The sequence below is a fragment of the Humulus lupulus genome, chromosome 9 (assembly GCF_963169125.1).
Source record: "Humulus lupulus chromosome 9, drHumLupu1.1, whole genome shotgun sequence".
NCBI classification, from domain to species: domain Eukaryota; kingdom Viridiplantae; phylum Streptophyta; class Magnoliopsida; order Rosales; family Cannabaceae; genus Humulus; species Humulus lupulus.
Window position 1 is genome coordinate 3,503,993 of NC_084801.1, and position 8,998 is coordinate 3,512,990.

Below are 8,998 nucleotides of genomic sequence, written 5' to 3' on the forward strand. Positions count from 1 at the left end.
CAACTTCTAGTACAATCATTAAATTTTTGTGAGTAAATTGTTAATTTTAGGCCCAACAAAAATTACTTATACAATTAGTCACAAATTATAACTAATCTAATTTTAGTTATAACAGATGATGAAAAAAATTGTGATTAAAAATATATTTAGTCTCAATAAATTATAACTATTATGACTAATACTTTTAGCCATGAACTTTTTTAGTCACAAATTTTATTATAACTAAAAGTAAATATTTTTTAGTACGAGTTACTAAATAAATAATAATCTATATTTGTTGAATTAATAGTAAAAAATGACACCTTATATAATAATAATAATAATAATAATAATAATAATAATAATGTTATCTTTTGCACGTACCTCATTATTATTATAGGGGTCCATATATAGATGAGAACTAATTAATTGCATATCTGTTATGCATATGGTGGCTTTTGAAATATATATATATATATATTTATATATATTATCGTTATTCATATTTATTTTGATATTCCACATGCCTTTACTTTATCTATTATAGACATTTAATTGAAGCCATCGCCAGTCGCCACCCTGTCCAATTCTTCAATGGCGGCTTCTATTTATATACTATTAGAAATTTATAAAACGTGTAAGATTATATATAATTTAGAATATAATCAGAAATTGAAAAAATAATTAACCACACATACTTGATTTTTTCATGATAGTAACTGAGAATTGCTAGTACAATACTAACTAATTAAGTCTTCGTCCCTATATTTCTAAATCAGAAGTAGATCAAATAGATCAATCAAATATCGTCAACGTACAATTGTGATGAGACAATATGTATTTATAAAGTTAGAAAATGGACTTAGCTACATAACCCTAGTTGGGCTGGACCTTCTCATTAAAGACTTCAGTCAACTAAAAACCCACACTTCTGCTTCAACTAGATTTCACACAGATGCTAAGCCTTAACTATAAATCACTAATTGTATGGGCTAATACAACAAAGACTTATCTAACAACTCATATTTTAATAAAATAATTAAAATGTTAATGTAAGCCCAAATAAAAGTCTTACATTCTCCCACTTGGGCTACATTAATTTTTTTAATACATATATATTAACATAATTTTATTTAAAAACGACTCATAGGTTGAATAACAAGAAAACATTTGTGGCCACTTTTAAAACAATAGTTCTTTGATAGTATTTCAAACAACCGGTCCAGTTTAATCATTGATATTGAACTATGACAATCACTTTGTTTCTTAATCAACAAAAGATATTCATAATCACAAATACCAATAACCAAATCGACATGGTCGACAAGTCTAGTAGTGTGATAAGAAATTATGTTTGGCATGTGATCAAATATAATAATATAATCTCCTTATCAGTCGTCAATTTCACTGATGTTGTGACACTTAATAAATAAGCCATTGAAATTAACCATTGCCATTTGCTTAATAAATACGACAATGTAATATCATTATATATGCTTAAAAAATTAAGTCAATATGATATCATTGTCATTAAGCTAATAAACTCAAAACACAATAATAGTCACAACAATATGAACCAAATGCTTTCAATTCAATCATTCTCGAGAATATAACAAAACATAATTGAAAACATAACCATTTAATAACCAAATATTGAAACACAAAATGTAGTCCATACTTCTATTAGAAAATTACAAAAAAAAAACATAATTTCTAACAACCAAAGGAACCAGAAAAGAAAAACTCCCACTAACCCAAAAGATCGAAAGATTCTAAAATGTCTATATCAACAACATGTTTATTAAACAATGAGGCACTTAATCCTGTGGTGAGAGGATCTGCTAACATCAATTCCGTCTTGCAATTTTCTATAGCAATGTCTCCTTTCTTGACTAAGTCTCTGACAGTAAGATACTTTATCTCCATATGCATTGAAGCACTACTTATCTTGTTATTCTTTGAAAAGAAAATTGATACACTATTATCACAATAGATAAGTATACGTAAGGAAACAGAATCAACTACTCGTATCTCTGAAATCATATTCTTTAACCACAAAGCTTGTAAAGATGCCCCATAACATGCTACAAACTCAGCATACATAGTAGATGACATAATCAAAGTATGTTTAACACTTTTCCAAGAAATAGTTGCACCGGCCAAAATGAAAATATATCCAGAAGTTGACTTTAATTCATCCACAGAACCACCAAAATCTAAACCAGAATAACCAACAACTCAGAGACTCTCGACATGCTTATACACAAGCATAAAATTCTTGGTTCTTTGCAAATATCTCATAACTTTCTTGGCTGCAACCCAATGATCATGTCCAGGATCAGATAAATATCTCCCAAGAACATTGACTACAAAAGCAATATCAGGTATAGTGCAAACCTGGTCATATATCAAACTCCTTACTACACTTGCATATGTGATGTTTTTCATTGCTTCTCTCTCGTTCTTGGGACATTGTTGCTTACTAAACTTGTCCCCTTTCAGAGTAGGAACAGAGCCAAGCTTACATATATTCTTGTTGAACCTTTTGAACACACAATTAATGTAAGCTTCTTGAGATAAGTTAAGAAATTTTTGATTCTTGTCATGATGAATCTCAATATTTGTTGATTTTGTATGTGTAACAACAAATATTATTTTTTTGCATTTTTAGCTAGCTAAAACATATTATATATACATTTCGGTTTTATTAATGAAAACTCACAATTTAAATTTGCATATAATTTAGATTTTTTAATTAATATATTTAATTTCATTTGAAAATATATATAATTAAATAATCTGAAAATAATTATTTAATTAATTAATTATTATTTTTAAAATACAAAAACCAATGATGACTCCCAGAGAGAGACGTTGAATGTCTACAAAGTTTCCCCTTGGGAGTCATCATAGGTACCTACAATGTCTCCCACGGGGAGACTTTGTAGACATTCAAACACATGTATTGTGTATTTTGATTGATAAAAAAAATACATTAGACTTTATCAAATTCTAATTACATTATTAAATAATAAATTGCTTTATCAAATTAATGTAATTAAAAATAATTTGATTGCATTTTGAAAATGTAATTAAAGATAATTAGATTACATCTTTAAAATGTAATTAAAGATAATAATAAGATTACACCGTGAAAATGTAATTAAAGATAATAAGATTACATCTTCAAAATGTAATTAAAGATAATTAGATTACATCTTAAAAATATAATTAAATGAAAAAAAAATATACTTAACATAAAGAATCATAACATCTAGATAATGTACTATTGACAATATATAACACCAAAACAACGTTATAATAGTCTATTTAATAGCGTGAAAAAAATGTAATCAAATGGCAAGTCTTTTAATAATATGGGCAGACTTAACACTTGCTAAAGTGTTATAAATTTCATTTGATAATACTTTTCGAGACTTATTGTAAATGTTTTTTTTGTAGTGTCAAGAAGAGTTTTGAATTGACGAAAAAGTTCGGGAGGCGCGATTTGAAGGTAGTAATTAATATAGTGTAACGACCCAACTATTCTAGACTTTGGACCATTAATGACTACTATACTAATCTTAAGAAAACGTACATATGACATAACCATAACTTTATTTAAAAACTATAAAGTAAAGGTTAAATACATAAAAATTCATTTAGGATATGGGATCCCATTGTTTTGAAAACAAAACATAACTTAAATAAATTGGTTACAAAATTAAGTGCGGAAAAATAATACATAAAAATCATAACTAAAAGACTTAAAAACTTCATCCTCGAATCGAACGCGCAATCCACCGATTCCATCCTGCCTCAATACACATCCTCAAGCTGCCAAGAATCTTTCCGCCGCCATAACTATTTTCCTGCACACATAAACATAAAGGAATGAGCCTAATGCCCAGCAAGGAAAAACTACTAACCACATAAACATACACATAAAATCATATCATAACATATACTATATAAGACTATACTAATAATGGCCATTATGACATGTGATAAACCATCTACGTCCCCTGTCTAATATTTGAGGTAGGTTAGATCACATGTAGGTTTATGATAACCCATCTACGTCTCCTGTCTAATATCTGAGGTAGGGTAAATCATAACCATGAAACATAAGAAAATATAACATAACATACTATAGCATAACTTATCATAACATATCAACATAACATATAAGCATATAAAACTATCCTATTTTCCTTACCAAAATACCGGGATGATGAGAACAAGATCAGGATTTTGGAACACTCCTAAAAACCATTAATAGAGATGTGAGTATACTAAAGAAAAGAGATGGAAAGAATAAACTACACCATCAAAACGATACTTACCAACGAAAACCTTAAATTCGAAGAACTTAGATGCCTAACCAATAATAGAGAATACGAGTTAGGATTTGAGTAGAGAATCTATAAGAACTTAAGGAAACAATACAGAAAAGGAACTAAAATAGGAATACCTTTGAAATTGCTATGACCGAACTACACCTCGAAACCGAAATACACTCTATGAACCTTACTTCCCAAGTGTCTAATAAGCTTAGAATGACAAAGCTTATAACCCCAACCCAAGTGTTTATCACTCTATAGTCTCACTAGCACCTAGAAGGCTCTGATCAATGCTTGAAGAATGAATGAAAAATGCTTGGTGCTAGGTCCTATTTATAGAGTTCTACGAATAAAAATCTTCTAATTATAATCCAAATTTAAATTTAAATTTAAAATAGAATCCTAAGGAATAAAAATCTTCTCCAAATTTAAATTCAAATTTAAAATAGAATCCTAAGCAATAAAAATCTTCTAACTTTCTAAATCCCGTAATTCTAAACTAACCTACCGTAAAATCAATATATCTGGAGCTGTAGGACTCCGATTTAGAATATCTTTATACCGTTAGAAAGATAATTAAATTATCTACAACTTTTTAGAAATACTATTTTTCGAAATTCATAACATAACTGGGTCAAAAATAGGTCAGAAGTTACAGTACTCTAAAATTACGAAAAATCTATTTAATTATCTAAATCACAAATAAATAAAATATCTAAATCACAAATAATTAAAATTGTGAGTCTAAATATCTAAATAAATATCATGCTCCTAACAGATTCTAGTGAAGACTAAGTCTTATATTTCCCTTATTAAAATAATGACTCCTTAATAATCATGCATATGACAAGTGTCATAATCCTATTGGCTCTATCTAAACCTTAGGTTATAATAATCATCATATTAATAACCAGCAATATTAATCAAACCTTATGTTATAATTAATATTCTTAAACTATAGGTTAAACTTATAAAATCCATAACTATTGCTAGGAGTTTCCAACTAAGTCCCGGCTTGAACCAAAATCCACAGTAATGAACATACTATAACTAATACTAGCTATTACTATTACTACTACTATCTAATTAGCTAAGTAAATTCTGGGACTCTACATATAGTTCGGGGGCAAAAACTGTATTTATTCTAGTACGTAATAAGAAAATTGTACACAACATATATAACATAACACAACAGAACATGTATTCCATTTGATTAAGGAATTAAAGACATACATAAAGTTACACTAATGACATGCATATACATCGTACGTACGTATACACTACAACAAATTCTACTTTCAATGACTCCCTACAATGTCTTACACCATTGGTGTAAGACATTAAAAATTAGAAGGGATTTTAAATGGCTAATGGTGTAAGACATTGAAAGTGCATATTAATGGTTACAATTGGAAGACATTAAAAATAGTGGAAGACGTTGGAAATAGGCTGGTAGTGATTTATGGGTACATCCAACGTCTCCCACTGGGAGACGTGGGACACGTGGCACGTCTCCCAGTGGGAGACGTTGGATGTGCATGGGAGCACATCCAACGTCTCCCACTGGGAGACGTGCCACGTGTCCCATGTCTCCCAATGGGAGACGTTGGATGTCTCCACTTATAAATCACTACCAGCCTTCTTCTTCCTCACACGAACCCGAGAGCAAACCAGAGAGAAGAATTGGGCGATTTGGGGCTGCGTTTTTAGGGTTCTAAGGTAAGTTTTTTTTTTATTTTCTTGATTTTTAGTTAATTATTTTGCAAATAAATTATAGGTTTTGCATTAGGATGAGTAATATACATGATTTTGTGTTAGTTTTACATTTTTATGCATTTTTTTATATACATTGTATGTTTTTGTGGTTTTTCAATGGAAGTTTTTAGGGATTTATGATTTTTTAGTTTTTTTTTTAATTTAACCTATCACATTGTATATATTTCATTAGAGTATATATGTTCATGATTTTTTTAAATTTTTATCAATTTTTATTTCGAAATTTAGATATATTTTTGTATATTTGAATTTTTTTTTAAATTGTAACTATTTTGTTATATATATATAGTTATGTTAAAATAAATTTATTAAATAATTTATAAAATAGAAATATATTAAAATTTTTATGTTTTTGTTTATTATTAAGTTTTTAGGTTATGAAATTTTATATTGATTTTTTGTTGAAGTTATAATTAGCGGCACATTGAGATTTTTTTTATTTGTTTACCAATATCATTTACTATTATTAGATATTTAGTGATATTTGTTTAGTAATGTTTAACATATTAATTAATTTAATTTCATAGGTTGTGATTTTTGTGGTGAGATTTTAGAGAGTATTTTGCATCAAAATTCCAATATCAATCACACATTTGAGGTAATTAAGTTTCTAAAATTACAATAATACGTTATATATTGCTAGATATTTAGTGATGTTTTATTTATTATTTATTAATTTAATTTTATTGGTTTGTGGATTTTATAGCGAATTTGATTACTAAGTGAAGTAACTTTGCTAGCTTTTGGATTAAAGATTGCAAGAGGTACATATATATTCTCTTACTTCTACTTTTAATATTATTAAACAAATGTTAGAGGAGTTTGAATATCTTAAATATTCATCCATAGTGAAGTAGGTTCTGAGATTAAAATTGTGTGCTGCGGTGATAACAGAAGGTTGAGAACTTGTGTGTATTAGTGAAGTAGGTTCTGATAAATTTTACTGTGTGCTGCGGAGCTATAAGGAATAAACTTATTGTGTGTTGTTTGAATTGTTTGTTTTGCTATTCACATGCAGATGGTTAGGTCACTATTATAGGGGAAATGCTGCCCGATTTTATCTAGGATAAAAAACAATTAGTTTTATATAGACATTCTATAAGGAAGAAACTTATTGTATGTTGTTTGAATTGTTTGTTTTGATATTCACATGCAGATGGTTAGGTCACTATTATAGGGGAAATGCTGCCCGATTTTATCTAGGATAATAAAAAATTAGTTTTATATAGACATACAACTTTATCACGTGCTTATTTAGTGTTGTTTCTTTTCTTTTCCATAGACATAGAAGAATATATGGATAAACAGTGGATGTCAGCAAATAGGTTATCTGCGGAATTTAGGAATGGGGTTGATTTGTTCTTAAGGTTTTGTTCGGAAAATGTGAAAGACCCAAATTTTACTTATTGTCCATGTCTGAAGTGTGGAAATGTTAAAAAGATGGATCTTAAAAAGATTAAAGAACACTTATATTTCAATGGGATCGACAAGAGTTACAGAATTTGGTATTACCATGGGGAGATAGCTCCGATTGCTCCAACTCTGCCAAGTAGACCAAAAGGAGTGATGAGGAATATAGTGGAGGAGAACTGGGATCCATTAGATGAAATGATTGACGACGCACATTATGGATCAGGAGTAGACCCAAATAAGTTTGAGACACTCCTTAATGATGCCGAGAAACCAATTTACCCTGGTTGTACAAGATTTACAAAATTATCTGCGCTTCTTAGGTTGTACAATATAAAAGCTAAACATGGCTGGAGTGATAAAAGCATTACTGAGTTATTTGGTTTCTTGAAGGAGTTATTGCCTGAAGTTAATGAAATTCCAATTTCATTTTATGAGGCAAAGAAGACATTATGCTCATTAGGCATGCAGTACGAAAAAATTCATGCATGTCCTAATGATTGCATATTGTATCGAAATAGTTTTGCAGACGCAAAATCGTGTCCTACTTGTGGTGAGTCACGATGGCAAATGAAAAGAAATGGTGACGATGTCAAGGAAGGAGTACCTGCCAAAGTTTTGTGGTACCTTCCGCCAATTCCTCGTTTCATCCGATTGTTTAGAAATGCCGAACATGCTAAAAGTTTGTCGTGGCATGCTAATGAAAGAATAAAGGATGGTAAATTAAGACATCCAGCTGACACCCTTGCTTGGAAGAGAGTTGATTTGAAGTGGCCTTCTTTTGGAAATGAATCTCGTAATATTCGTCTAGGTCTTTCGACTGATGGGTTTAATCCACACGCATCCCTTAGCAGTAAGTATAGTTGTTGGCCTGTTATGCTTGTTATTTACAATCTACCCCCATGGTTGTGTATGAAGAGAAAGTTTACGATTTTGACCTTGTTGATATCAGGACCTAAACAACCTGGTAATGATATTGACGTCTATCTAGCTCCTCTTATAGATGACTTGAAAACTTTGTGGGATGAAGGGGTTAAGGTTTATGATGCATATAGGCAGGAAGAATTTAATCTTAGAGCGGTCTTATTGTGGACAATTAATGACTTTCCTGCTTATGGAAATTTATCTGGGTTTAGTGTGAAAGGATATAAAGCTTGCCCCGTTTGTCAAGAAAAAACATGTTCTGAATACTTGAAACACTCTCGGAAAATATGTTATATGGGACATAGGAAGTTCTTGCCTAATACGCATAAACTTCGGACTTGGAAGAAGGCATTCAATGGTAAACAAGAGTTTGAAGAGGCTCCTGAGCCATTGAATGGGATCCAAGTACTTGAGAAGATTTCTAAAATTGTGTTCAAGTTAGGGAAGCCCAAAGTTCGTACACCTACAAAGATGAAACGTAGTCGCAAGGCCAAGGTTGTGGAAGAGCCAAAAGGGTGTTATAAAAAGAAATCTGTTTTCTTTGAACTTGAATATTGGCCTTTCTT

General features: G+C 30.0%; 1 long non-coding RNA gene across 1 annotated transcript; it reads left to right on the forward strand.

Moving 5' to 3' along the window:
- The first annotated feature begins 5,926 nt into the window (after positions 1–5,926).
- On the forward strand, positions 5,927–7,478 carry LOC133801697 (uncharacterized). The gene is made up of 3 exons (XR_009876914.1): positions 5,927–6,041; positions 6,626–6,696; positions 6,805–7,478. It is a non-coding gene; the product is annotated as an uncharacterized LOC133801697 (long non-coding RNA).
- Positions 7,479–8,998: the final 1,520 nt, after the last annotated feature.